General features: G+C 40.5%; 1 protein-coding gene across 2 annotated transcripts in view; it reads right to left on the bottom strand.

The window, feature by feature from the left end:
- The window catches only part of DLC1 (DLC1 Rho GTPase activating protein), a 214400-nt gene that overhangs the window by 89177 nt on the left and 110636 nt on the right, over positions 1-14587 (bottom strand). The window contains exon 1 of one of the 2 annotated variants that reach the window (XM_035897792.1): positions 10664-10763. The exons of the other annotated variant lie outside the window; for it this stretch is intronic. The gene's annotated coding sequence lies outside the window, so the exon portion shown is untranslated. Of the gene's footprint in view, positions 1-10663; positions 10764-14587 lie in introns of those variants that run through there. 2 annotated transcript variants of the gene reach the window in all.

The raw sequence follows: 14587 nt of genomic DNA, 5'->3' as shown, positions 1-14587 counted from the left end.
TCCAGCTCTGGAGCCCTCAGCACAAGAAGGACATGGAACTGTTGGAGTGGGTCCAGAGGAGGGCCACAAAAATGATCCGGGGGCTGGAGCACCTCTCCTATGAGGACAGGCTGAGGGGGGTGGGCTTGTTCAGCCTGGAGAAGAGAAGGCTGCGGGGAGACCTGATTGCGGCCTTTCAATACCTAAAGGGGGCCTATAGGAAAGATGGGGAAAATCTTTTTAGTAGGGCCAGCTGTGTCAGGACAAGGGGTAATGGTTTTAAACTAAACCAGGGTAGGTTTAGACTAGATATAAGGAAGAAATTCTTTACAATGAGGGTGGTGGAGGCCCCATCCCTGGAAACATTCAAGGACAGGTTGGATGGGGCTCTGAGCAGCCTGATCTAGTTAGCGGTGTCCTTGCTCACTGCAGGGGGGTTGGACTAGATGACCTCTAGGGGTCCCTTCCAACCCAAAACATTCTATGATTCTATGATTCTATGATTCAAAGGTTTCTGAAATATGTGGTGTGCAGAAGAATACGGTCAGCACTTTTGTATTAAAGAGATGGAATCGTGAATGTGTCCATTCAGCAAATTCTTACAGCAGAAAAACAAACAAATTAATCAACATAAATGTCTGACCGCAATCTGGTTTCTCCTGGTTCTGCACAATGAGAGGTTTTTAGGCGCTACCTTCTCACATTAGGAACAAGATTAGAGTTTTTCTTCTTCAGATCTGTTGCATGAACCTCTGTCATTGCATCTTCGGTTAAAAGCAGCTGATTACTTGTAGCAAACTAATTGAGAATACCAGGCTACTCAGGAAAGTTGTTTTCATTTGCATTGAAAAACTTTATGCTTTCTCACCACTTTAGTACATGGCTGTGTATGGCAGTGCTCCCTGAAGTTCATCTCTTTATAGGGTTCAACAAAACCCAGAATTATTTGCTGAATGACTGATCAGCAGAAACATCATGGCAGATGAATTTCACATACTTGAAGCTTTAATTTTCCGTCTTTAAACAAAAGGGTTTAGGATGAACAGAAGTAGGCATGGTGAGAGCTATTGTATCAAGGCAAACACAGCACGCCATGAAGCTGCGTACCTGTCTGAGGGCAAACCAGAGATGGTTGACAAGTGACAGATATGGAGAGAAAACAAAAGATCGAGGCCAGGCTGCTTTTGCACCTGCCGTCTGGGAACACTTCACAGCCAGGTCTCCGTCCCCTCAACTCTGAACAGTGGCTGCAAAGATGTGCAAATGACATTGCAAAGCCTAAGTGCAGATAAGACGACATGCTATACAGAAGTCATGGCTGGAAGAAAACTGCTTACTGCCTGGCCTTTCAAAGTGAAACTTTCTTTTATGTATTTCAAGGATTCAGCTGCCTTGAAGAATATCGGATTAACGAGCGAAGTAAAAGCAAACAAGAGTATCTTGTACATTAGTGTTATATAAAGGATACACCAGACAACACAAATTTCCATTTTCTTCAGCCTTATGGACCAGAGCCAGTTTAATACCTTGAGATTTTCTGCTGTGACTGGCAGCAACAGGCAAAGGCACGTGCCAAACCCTCCTTGTCTGTGCTCACCAGGGCAGGCCAGTTGTTACTTCAGCTCGGGTGGCAGATACTTTGCTACTGTAGGACAGCTGCCAAAATAGAGCTTCATCATCCAGTAGAAAGAGTAATATGGCAGAAACTCTGAAAGGATGCTGCAAAATTTGAACGTGAGCTTCTCAGAATACTGATAAGAGACTAAAAACCTTTTGGAGCATCAACAGACAGAGACCATCTAAAGCTGAACATAGTCTCGTGTTGGTTCTGTCTTATGTCTCTGCCAAATGAAGTTGTATTGGTACACAACAGAGACCTGAAAAAGTGAAAGCACAAGAGAAAAGCAGAATGCAGATTTTAATTTGTCTCTATGCCTTTTTAACAATTGGCTTTCTATTCAGCAAGTTCCCTCAGAGAAATGTGCAAAGCTCCCATCCCAATTTTCCAGAAACTGCAAAACATAAACCACTCTAACTTATATTGGAATATAATCCAAAAGCCACAGTCATGGATGGGCTCTATTTTATTATCACATAAGAGAACTTGAGAAATTAGAGATGCAACTAAAGCCAAATCACGTGAGAGAAGGGGAGTGAAGAAGTAGGATGAAGCCACAGAATCATACCTTTCAACCTCTATGCATGTCTGGTCACAACTTTTTAATACATTATATTGAAAATTCCTTCTCAGGCCTCACTACCCGCTTGTGCTGTGTATTTTTTTCTGCTGTCCCAGTAAGTGACTGGTTAGCTGCTGTCCTTTCTTGTTCTGTTCATTGTTTTGTGTAATGCTTGATTTACCCCTTGGAAGTAGAATCTGCCTAAACATTCCTCTCCTATTATTTATATTAGCTACCTCTGTATAACATTAACACAGATATATGCACATTGAGCACCCTCAGACAAACACCAAAAATAAACTATACTGCTAATTGACCTTCTCACAGTCTGGAAATACCGATACCAATGAGCAACCTCTAGTACAGTGAGAAACTTCTTGCACTGGGAGAATTTGGCCCATTTCTTTTCTCCCTTATTAGTCCACAGAGCCCCGGCTTGTCTTGGGTCCCTGTAAACTGGTAAACGTGGCACTGCAGGAGGAAGCTCAGTGGACTGATAAATTCTATGCCTGTGCTGGTCTGAGTGGCAGCTGCATTTTTTTGGTACAGAAAAAATATATTCTTATGACTTCTGAATTGATCTCCTCCCACTGAGCGCTGACTGTGATTGTTTTACAGATTATAATCTCTTCAAAACAGGATTTTCTCAATCTCAGTTTCTCACACAGTGCTAAGCATGCTGTAGTGTTTAGTGAATGATAGTATCAATCAATCAATGTGCTCAAATGTTTCTTTCTCTTTCACACCCCTCCCCAAATTTAACTGCATAACTACATAAAACGCAAAAAGCGAGTTTAGTCAGTTTTGGAAAATCCACTTCAGCCTCTTAATGGGGTGTGCATTGTGAGGGAAGCTGTTCTGCCAGCACTAATTCTGCTTTCAGTGGGAAAAAAGCTGAAGGAAATAGCCTTTGGAGATGGTTGAAATTCTTGTAAGTGGAATTCTATCACATAAAATTAGCAAATATATAAACATTTATTGCCACAGAGATACTGTACAGCTGCTTGGATCTGTATTTTTTTTTGTACTCCATTTATCGCCAACATCTTCCTTAAAAGAAGTATTCAGCTAGTTCCTAATGTGTAGCCTACAATATAACTGGGCTCCCTCCTGTGTCTGCTGCAATAGTGGCATTCCCTCAGAGTAATAAATATTCTCTATATGGTAATTAGGTTTAGGCATGATTGTAAATGCAAAGTTCAGGAGGTTGCCATTAATATTCTCTTACGTCCTCATTTCCTGTTGTCTTCATAGCTTAACATGTTTACTCTTAAATTAGAACATAATTAGCAAATCCTATAGCTTATTTTTACTGAAAATAGCAGCTCGGCAAAATGTTTCCTATCATCTGAGTCTGACCTTCCCACAGGCTGCATATCCTGGAACAGCACATTGTAATAAGATAAATCAGTTATTTTGGATTTAGGCCAAACACTAATTTCATTTCTCTGGCTGCCCCCCTCCTTTCCAGCTCTTCTCCCCACTCTCCCCAATAACACTCACATATGTGAGTTGGAGTTAAGAAGTTGCAGTTGGTAAACAAAACAAAGACAAAACTGCTAAGAAGTTAATGAAAACATCAGTAAGTCATAGCATCTGGATCTCATCATCCACCTCTGACGTAAGGAAGATGTCCAGATGTTAGCAGAACTGTAGCAGTTGAAATATTTTGTGAGCAAGGCTCCTTCCAAACAATCAGACGCAAAGCAGTTCAGCACTTTCAGCAGTTTTTAGGAATGTTTCAAATCTATAATGGTCTTTCAGATGTGTGAAATGTCTGCTCAGTGCCGAAAGAATATACAGTCCGGGGAGCTGGGTCTGGGAATTGAGAGCCCCTGCTTTTGGGAAGTGCATGCAAATGTTCAAAGAGCAGGAGAAGATGAGGCCTCCCGGTTGTCTGTCCTAAGGAGAGACTTCTAGCAGAGACACAATGCTGCTTATCTTGTGGTATCCAGCGTTTAAGACTAGAGTTTAACAAAATCCACAATGATGAATTATGAAACTGGGCCTGCAGAGAGCAGACCATAATTTTAATCTTTCTCACTCATTTTTAATCCCCATCTGACAATGTGTACCACATACAAGCCTTGCATGCTGAAAAGTATAAATGATGAGGCTGGTTTCCTAACAGGTGGTTGCCAGGTGTATTGGTTTTTTCCTTCCCCTCGTACCCAAGCTGCCTGGTGGAACGGTGATGTTTTTCACGTTGGGGTGCTCATTCTCCGTTTGTGGAGTGGCACGACTGCTTGGTTCCTCTCAGACATGTTTTGCGGGCTGCTCTGTGTGTCCTCCCTCCCTCCTTGGCCCATGCTTATAAAGAATCAGTCTGGAGTCCCCAAGAAAGCAGAAAAGTTATTTCTAAAAATTCCTAAATGCTGAAGTGTCCCGGGACCAAGTTCCTCTTATGTACATCCCTAAAATCCCAGGCATAGGACAGGACACGGGGTTGCTGGCTGTTTGCTGCAGTCCTAGAATTGGCTATGATGACTGTGGAAAACCAGAATGCTGAAAAAAGGGTGTATTTCCATAATCCTCTCCAGCTGTCGTAACTTGAATGCATGAGGATTTTGTAGCAACCACTTTTATAATATGCTTAGCATACTGTGTACTTCTTATTGTAAACTTGGACAAAATAGTGCCATTGTTGTAGCTTGATTACAGAAACGATGGTGGAGCTCCATGAAATAAATGTTTTAAATTTCACTGATGGAGGAAAATATGAAAGTCATAAATAAAACTTCCCAATTGTCCAGTCTCCCAATAGTGTAATTTAGCTCTGCCATATGAAAATATCCATTACGAATACCCAAGGTGACAGAGTATCCGCACTTTCTTTTCTCTGTAAGTGCTCCAACCTCTATTGGTATCAGACTTCAAATTAGAAGCACAAGTGTGTTGGAAACAAGACATTCCAGTAGCTGAAAATAAACAACATCAGAATCGTACTACAGGCAGCTATGATCTTCCTGGCACTTCTCTATATTTTCATATGGAAAGTGAGAAATTAAAAAATAGAACATGGAATAAGAACCTAATGATGCATTTATTTCCAAATGCCATTTTGAATGAGGATTTTGACTGAAGGACTTTGCCTTAAATGAACTCCAGTCATTCCACAATAAAAGCACCAATGCTAAAAAAGGCATTTAATACTGTATATATCTTACTGGAAATTTAGGGTGGCAATATTTTCAAAAACCAGACAAGCATATCTTGTGTATGAAATGTATTATTTCTGATTGCTTTTGAAGTGTGAATTTGAAAGATGTGAAGAATTATAAATTACATGAATAAAACTGATATTTTTTCCAAAATTGCTAATACTACAGGCTTGCTTAGTAATTACATGGATAACAACAAAGCCCTCTCAATGGGAAGAAATGAACACGATAAAGATATTTAACCATTCAACCAAAAAAAATTATTAATATATGTTGAACTTGATAAGCTACATGTGCTTTATTATACAAATAGCTTCTTTTGTTATCAGACAGTTGTTGTTTACTGTTTTCCTGTTTCTTTCCCATAAATTACAGTCTATTTACAAATACATATCAAATCAATGCCTGATCATTCTCTACCCCATGGCAAGTGGCTATTTCTAATACTTATATAATAGCCTGAGTAAAGCACCAAATTTACAGGAGGTTGTCTCCAGATCGAGGGTCAATAATTTCCTAAAAATGCTGATATAGCCAAACAGTGATGTATCTGAAACTATATATCAAATGGTCTCAGGTTCTGCAACATATCCATTTTCTAAAACTATTTCACCTACACACACTGTAAATCTTTTTCCAATCTCAGAACAAAGCAAACACTTAAAGCAGTAATTTCTCTTCTGTGTGAGTATAAATTTTAGGGACAGGTAAAATGTAATGTGAAACGCTTTACCTTAACTGGGGCTTTAAAAATTTCCCAAGGATGAAGATTCCTTTCTTTACTTCCTTCCTATAGATAACTGTATATGCCTGGAAGTATGAGCAATAGCTGGGAATTGTGTAAGAATGAGTAAGCCCTATATAAAAAAAAAAAAAGCCTTTCTTAAACACATGAAAACTAGATAAAAGCTAATTAATAGCCTTCTGAAAGGAATCTAAATGGAAAAGAATTGTTTGATGGAATTACTTTTTCTGCAGTCCCAGAGTTCTCTCTGTGGCTACATCTTTAGCAACAACTTACAAGGGCATATATAATCTTTCTGATGATTCAAAACCTAGGAAAGTAGGCATAAGAAGTGGTCTGTAACAGATCTTTGCAAATGAGTCATTTTTCATTTCTTTGGCAATTAACAGAAAACAAAACCAAGAAAAACAAGGGTGGCAAAAGCCCACTTTATTTTTAGTGGGCCAAAAGGTACAAAATTAACTTAATTCTGGGTTAAATGAAATATTGTGAAGTTTTAGTGAACTTTAATTAGTTGAAAATAATAAATGGTAAGTAGGTAAATAAATAAAATAATTTCAAATAGAAAAGTTGAAGGTTTATTTTTAAAATACCAAATAAGTAATGTTTTTCCCCAGACTTTAAATGACTAAGCCACTGAAGCAAAAGTGGCAGTAATTCACCAAATGTAGACTACCTACACATTCTTTTTTTTGTCCATAACACCAGATATTTCAGAAGACAAATTAGTGTTTTCATCATAAAAGAAATTAGTTTTTAAAAGATGCATATGAGTAGTCAGTTGTACTCAATATCTGACCATGTTTTCTATAAAATGCTGGTGAAAATGAAAAAGCCAGGATCTTCTAGTCATGTCATGTGGTGGACATAATGGGTCTTAGTGCAATGTAGATAAATGCTACATTGGGTCATCTACAGTCTATCACTCAGATAATTCAGCCAACAGTGGAGGCACTAGGAGAAATCTGCCTACAGTATTTTGAGGATATGTACATATCAGAGCTGAGAATGATGCTTGCATGCTCTGGGGAAGCTCACGCTGCTCTGCCACCCTTATGCATAAAATCCTGGTCTTTATTGGGAGGTCTGTCCACTGAAGGAGCCAGAATGTGCTTCCTTTCCCAGCTGAGGATGGGGCCTGACATCAGTAAGGGCCATAATGTGGGAATTCCCAAAGAAATGTTTCTATTTCTTGTGCATGTATTAACAGGAAATGTTAACAACTTTTGTATTACCCATTTACGGAATCTGGCAACTTGAGTCTCATTCTGTCTCTTATTCTTTGCTGTTCATACCATTGCCCCAAATTGTATCCCATCTTTACTGGGTATTTTTGATGTCCCAGCAATTGAAAATGCTTTCATTGTGTTTAGTAATTTGTTTAGTGATTCATTTTCCATATTTTAAGATCACCAGATGTGACTATAAACACGTGTCTAGATTTTCTTTGTCTGGGTAAACTAAGAAAGAGGAGAAAAGACACTGAGTGGAAACCCATGAGCTGTGCTGCCATCAAAAGTAATTTGACCATGATGTGACTACACTGAGCTGCAGCTCACCGCTCCTCAGGACCGGTATTTTGCACGCCACTCTACAACAGTACCTTTCCATATTTATACAAGCGTGCTTAGCCCCAGCTGGTGGAACCACAGCCTGTTCTGCCACGTGATGAGATGGCACATGGAGTAACTCAACCCTGGTGTTAGAGTTCACAAGCAACGTGCTCTGCAGTACTCCACCGTGGCCAGGGTAGGATGGAACGCAGGGGTGATCTGAGAGGACACTCTGTATTCCTTTGCGTCCCTTTACTGTGCCCGCTCAAAATCAAAACATCTTTAACTGCAATCTTTTAGTTCCATGCAATATTAATAGCATTTTAAATACTTTTGATACTTTTTGTCCAGGACTAATGCTACCTTTCTTTGTGTCAATAAGACTACATGATCTCACAGAAAAGACATTTTGCACGATATTTTCCCAGGGTATTTATAACATGTAGATAGAACTGCCTGTTCTATAGCTATATCAGGTTATATTGCATGATTTGCCATTTCTGTGTGCAGGCTAGCAGGTTTTTTTAAAGGCAAAACATTTTTGGGGATTACTTTTTCTTGAATATGCCATACAGAATGCATATGTCACATTTTCTTCTTTCTTTTGCAAATACCATGTGTTTTTGTAAAGGTGTGTCCTGATAACACAAACTGCTGATCTAAGTGGATTTCTTATTTCTGTGTCATGACCCTTCTTTACCATTTTTAGGCAGTCAGCAGTTTAAACTGCTGGTATTCCGGAGAACAAACAGAATAGCAACACATCTTGTTGCTGTTTTCTTTATCTTCCCGAATCTCTGTTATTTATGAAGTATTTTCAGGAATACACCCCAATATCTCTACTCCATATTGCACTGCTTAATGGTGGTTGAGCCTGACGATTTTCTGACTTTCTGACTGACAGCAGCCCAAATATACCGGTGGACTGACAAGCCTACATCACCAGCACAGCCTGGAAAATGGAACTGCCACTGCTTTTAAGGGTCCTCTAACATCTAAGCCTTGTATTGATAAAAACTGTGACGGCTCATAACCATCTGCCAAGTAGAATAAAAACATGCCGACCCTTATCAGCACAGCTAAAGAGGCTAAAGGGTTCATGTTCACTCCTCATTTCTAGGAATGTGACAGTCTCAAGAAATATAATTAGCAGTTGTCTATCCCCAAAATATTTGACAATCATATGCAAGGTTAAATATATACATTTATCAAGGCCTTTTCGTATCCTGATAAAACCTGCATAGTTTCGTATGTAGGTCACATACAGAAGGTATAAATTATGTGCCATTATATGCTTTCCTATGTGAACTGATGAGAGGTAAACAATTTTATAGAAGACAGTTGGTAGTAGTTGTCTTACATGGACACAGGCCAGAAGGACTTGGAGTCTGTTGATGCAAATGCCATTCTGAACTTAACTATAAATTAAAAAGCTCACTTCAAAGCATTCATATAAACATCTCTAGCAGGTGGAATGGAAACGAATGCCAGGGTAAACAAGTGTCCAGCTGACCAGGCAACATGCAGATTAAACAAAGGCTGACTTGGCCCCACCAGCTTCCCTTTTATAGATTTGTCTAACGTCCATGCCTTTTTACTCAGAATTTCTTTCCTCTCAGTGCTCCTTCCAGTGGAGTTTCAGCAACGTCCCAAACATCACGACCTCTGCTCTGTGCCCTGCAGCCTTTAAGCTACCAAAGAAATCCAGTTTTCTGACACACCTTTGAGAGATGAAATGGGCTGTCTGCCCAGTTCAATTTCCCGTGGAAGAGAGGTTAATGTCCAGCACTTTCACGACACTGCCATGTTTGCACTAAAGTAAATGTAATGTCCCCGTCTCCTGTGACCACAAGGTTTTACCGTAAAACAGTGGTGAAGATGAGGTCCTCTGCCCAGGAAACTCACTGTCCTTTGCCATCTATGGGAACAGGCACAGGATTTATCCAGCCACTAACACAGTGGGCAGAACAAGGTTTTTATGAGTTGCTCTAATTTAAAGCAGGTTTCTGGCCCAGTATTTCATTATAGGCCATGGTCACTCACTGCCTGATTACCTGATGTAATTGGTTTGGAATCGGTGTGCCATCACAACTGTCTGTTATGCACTTAGCTGCTCTTATTTCTCTAAAACATAAGTGCAGGAGAATGATGTAAAAGTTCAGTTTACACTAGTGAGCCATACGGTCTGCCTCTTGGTCATCTCATCCTTGATCTTATCGTTATTCACGTTTCTCATCCCCCCCCCCATCCCCCAGGATAAACCGCCCCCACTGTAAGTATACAAACAAACCAAAGCGATCCCTCTGGCATGTCACACCCACTGTGCATTTCTGCTGCCTTTCCTGAAACCTCTAAATGCCACAATAATAAAAGTAACAACCCCAGCAGGGTGAATGAGAAGCATTCGATCTAAGAGACAGACAATAACAGAAGAGGAAAATAAAGTGAGTTAAATTATCTTCTCCTCCAGCCCTCTATTATGGCTTGCCTCGGGTTTTTAAGCCCTTGCAAATCAAAATAAAAATGTGAACTGTAACCGTATGGTTGGTTGGTAATTTATATCTCAGAGGCCTAGCTCTGGCATACCTGACACTCACTTGGAGCTCACAACACCGAAATCCTTGCCAGAGGAAATACCAGTAATTGCTCAGCGCACAGCCCAGATATTCCAACTGGCACACTCCTTGGCTGCAAAACACTCCGTAACGCAACTCGCTGAAGCACATCACAGCACTAAAGCACAGGGTCTGACCTAACAGCAAAATAAAATGCTTCGGCACACTTCAGTCTGAGGAGTTTGCACCGCAATATCGGACCAAAATTCACTGCTCCTTTTCTTTTAACTGGCATTTATCTCATCTAGTGAGAGGAGCAAGTACAGCCCCACTGCAGGCATAGCACCGAAGTAACATGACAGAGAAACAAAAAGCTGGAGAAATACTTAGAGGCGACATCGGTACGTTATGCAAATGATACCACTAATTACCATTATTGATTAAGGTCCCTTACGAGTCTTAAAATATGCTTATGTAATGTCCTTCTCACCTGCCAGTCGTCTGTCTCTGGTGTTTTTCCAGATAACATCCAAGGCTCTAGCAGTGGAGTCCCTGATATGATCACTAAATGATCTTCTCAGAGGGGCTTTCACTGGGTGATGCATAATGCAGATCGATCACACATCCAGAGTCAAACGGCTGCAGCTTGGCCCCAGGAAAAAGGGCATTCTTTGCCCAGGGATCTGTCTGAATTTCTCTTCGCCAGGCAGGCAGGTTGTTACTTTATATAATTTGTCGTCAGCCTTGTGGAGCTTTTCCTTGAAGAGTCAGGCATTGCAGTTCTCACTGCGGATGCAGGAAAGCTCAGACTGCAGCCAGCCTCCTGGAAAGCTGCCAAAATCTTACATCTGGAACAGTTTACAAATGAGCTAACGATACAGTCATTTAGATTTGGGGCTTTATTTGTGGATATCTATAGGATTCTAGCTTCCTGTTTAATCAAATAACTTACTGGGCACATACTTGCATGCTCATTTATTAGGATAATATTTCCCTGCTTAACTGATATTTCAGGTAATCTTTCATGTTTTGTCATGAAAAAGGTAAGAAATAGAAAGGAGATAAAGTAATTTTAAGTATCTGCAGCTCAGGCATTTTATTTCATTACCATATTTTTCTTGCATATCACCCTATCTGTGGCACAGAATAGTGCCTGATTCTGAGCTCTCTGTGCATAGTATTTTATGCCAATGCAGTAATGAAGGGATGGAAATATGAAAATGAGAGGAAAAGGGGGGAGAAGAAAAAAGGAGAGGGAACTAGGCCTCCACATCTTTGCTGAATGGAAAGATAAGGTCCCATATGTAAAAAGTTTATGCATGTAACTGAGATTAATAGTCACAGTAAATGAAGCCATTTGACCTTGCTTATTTTGACCTTTTTAATTGATCACTGTGTCCTGTGGCTTCCCTGAGGGGGGGGAGGAAAGAATAAAGGGGTAGCTGAGACTCCCTTTCCCTTCCTTGTATTATGTACGGCAATGTGTGAAGAGGTGAGAAATCCCAGCCTAAAAACCTAATCCCCTTTGTTATCAGGGAAAGCAAGAACTGTTGAGTAAAGTTGTCTTCATGTTAACTCAAGGTGCAGTCCTTCATTTTTACAGCAACTACAGCTGTTAAAATCAGATACCATTATTTTCTTGAGAAGTATTTTGTTATCGTTAAAATTGATTGATTAACTTCTCACAAGGTTGGCACACACAGATCAAATTACGGAATCACAAGTTTTAGCCTGTGGATTTCCACTCCCTTTGAATTCCTTCCTAAGAACAGAATAGTTTTTCTTTTCATTCTATACTAGATTATTTACTTCACACTTTCTTATTTGTTGTAACTTTTTTTCCAGCGCCTTCTCAGTTCCCTTTACTTTCTCTAGTCCTCATTTGCTCTAAGGCAAATCATGATCTCATTACAATGATGAAATTTATGCAATTTGCTATAGTGTAACTGAGGGAAGAACTGGCTCACCATCTCTTTAATACAGATCAGAATTTATTCCCATCTAGGCCTTTGTCTTTTATCTTTATAGAACACTAACGTCCTGTGTACATCTTTGAACAAAACCGACAGGGGCAAGAGATCTCTAGAGTTTGCAATTTCTTTCCTCATTACACACCTCCTACTTTTTGAGGTTGGATGGAGAAAGAAGCATCCAACTCTCTCTTGAAATTCAGTATGATTACACACTCTTGAAATGCATTTATTTTTATTATTATTATTATTATGGAAAAACTTCCTTACAGAGCAAGTGACAATGCTTACATAGTGTGCTGGTTTTGTCTGGGATAATTATCCTCACAGTAGCTGGTACAGGGCTGTGTTTTGCATTTGTGCTAGAAACAGTGTTGATAACACAGGGATGTTTTAGTTATTGCTGAGCAGGGCTTACACAGAGCCAAGGCCTTTTCTGCTTCTTACCCCTTCCCCCCAGTGAGGAGCCTGGGGGGGGGGGCACAAGAAGCTGGGAGGGGACACAGCTGGGACAGCTGACCCCAACTGACCAAAGGGATGTCCCACACCATATGACTTCATGCTTAGCATATAAAGCTGGGGGAAGAAGAAGGAATGGGGAGACTTTTGGAGTGATGGTGTTTGTCTTCCCAAGTAACCCAAGTTATGCGTGATGGAGCCCTGCTTTCCTGGAGATGGCTGCGCACTCACCTGCCCATGGCAAGCAGTGAATTAATCCCTTGTTTTGTTTTGCTTTGCTTGCACGCACGGCTTTTGCTTTACCTGTTAAACTGTCTTTTTCTCAACCCATGAGTTTTCTCATTTTTACTCATTCCATTCTCTCCCCCATACCACCTGGGGGGAGTGAGCGAGCAGCTGTGTGGGGCTGAGTTGCTGGCTAGGGTTAAACCACAACACATAGGCAAATGCTGACATGATGACCGGAGTGTAATCTCTCTATCTACTTAGAAACTTGGAAAACATACACACCCTATTAAGGAGACATCTGCCATTGTTTCCGTTAGTGACCAGCTCTGAGGAGCACTGGTTCATTTTTAAATGAGGATGCAGTAAGCAAAATCTAAATCTGGAGCTGAGTGCATATACCTCCATATTTCAGCTGAGTACCACTGTCAGAGGAGAACAGAAGGCAATGAGGGAGAAAGCAGTCTCAGCAGATTTTTAACCACTCGTAGCTATGTCTACATTACCAACAACATGGCCCAGAAAGACTGGATTTATACAGCAAAATAAATGGTACCAAGGTTCTGATGTATCTCGAGGTGGGGTTACTTTGAACCTGGGTCTCATGAACTGAATGAATCCTCACCAGGGTTTGGGGATCACTGGTACACTACCATTCGTTCAGTTCACATGCTCCAACGCTGCTTGGAGATATGAACCAAGGGATGTTGGGATATCCTGTTCAAAGTGTATGCCGGGCCAGGCTAAAATGTCAATAAAAACACACCGACCGTTATTTGTTTTAGCAGCTAAACCAACTTTTTGAAATTTAAAAATAAAAAGAGCAATGTATATATTGCTGATCAGGGTTTAATTCTGAGAGTCATTATGGGTTCTGTTACACATGTAGACATGTCATGGCTCAAAATATTTAAAATAGTTGCTGCAACCAGTTCAACAAAATGGGCTGGAAAATGTCAGAATGACCCAACAAGAGGGCAAAGGAGAAGTAAAGATAAACTGTAACAAATCAGAGGAAGATGGCTAAGGGAATCTGCTTTTCTGATGTTACAACACATATAAATGGATAATCTAAGCAAGATTGTGTAAAGAATTAAGCATAAGTTAAAAGCATATATATGCAATCAAAGAAAGAAATCTGACATGCATGCCATTCACTGTGGTCATAAAATGAGCTAAGAGTTTGCCATGCAATATGAAAGTATAAAATGATTTTTAAATCATGTTAAAAGGAGGCTTCAGAGCAGAGCTGTGTTTTAGGCTCTATTCTTGCATTATTTAAATAACACTCCTTGTGGAACAATATACTCCGTTTTGCACTGGATGTCTCAATACCCAAAAGATGCTGAAAAGGCATCCACAAAACCCAATTTGCAGGGATACCGGCAGCAGCTCTTAGTTCTGTGCTGGGAAACACCAGCGTGTTCAGGGGAAAGCTGCCAAGCTGCCACGGCCGCCGTGCCATTATCTGATGCTCCTATTGAGAGCCCTACCCTGCATCTCAGGCAAGCCCCTCCCGCGTTCCCAGACATGGCTCTGTGTTTGGAGAAATGCTACTGCCCAAATGATACCTAGAATCATAGAATCATTTAGGTTGGAAAAGACCTTTAGGATCATCAAGTCCATCCGTTAACCTAACCCTGCCATCCCACCACTAAACCATGTCCCTAAGCACCACATCTGCCCATATTAAAGAGGTTTTCCCCTTCAGCTCAGGCATATTCCCTCTCCCTTTGCAGATATAGCTGTTTGTGGGGAGA

Source organism: Egretta garzetta, unplaced genomic scaffold, assembly GCF_000687185.1.
Source record: "Egretta garzetta isolate BGI_Z169 unplaced genomic scaffold, ASM68718v1 scaffold46, whole genome shotgun sequence".
NCBI classification, from domain to species: Eukaryota; Metazoa; Chordata; class Aves; order Pelecaniformes; family Ardeidae; genus Egretta; species Egretta garzetta.
Note: the sequence above shows the minus strand (reverse complement) of the source record. Positions and strands in the feature narration are given on the sequence as shown.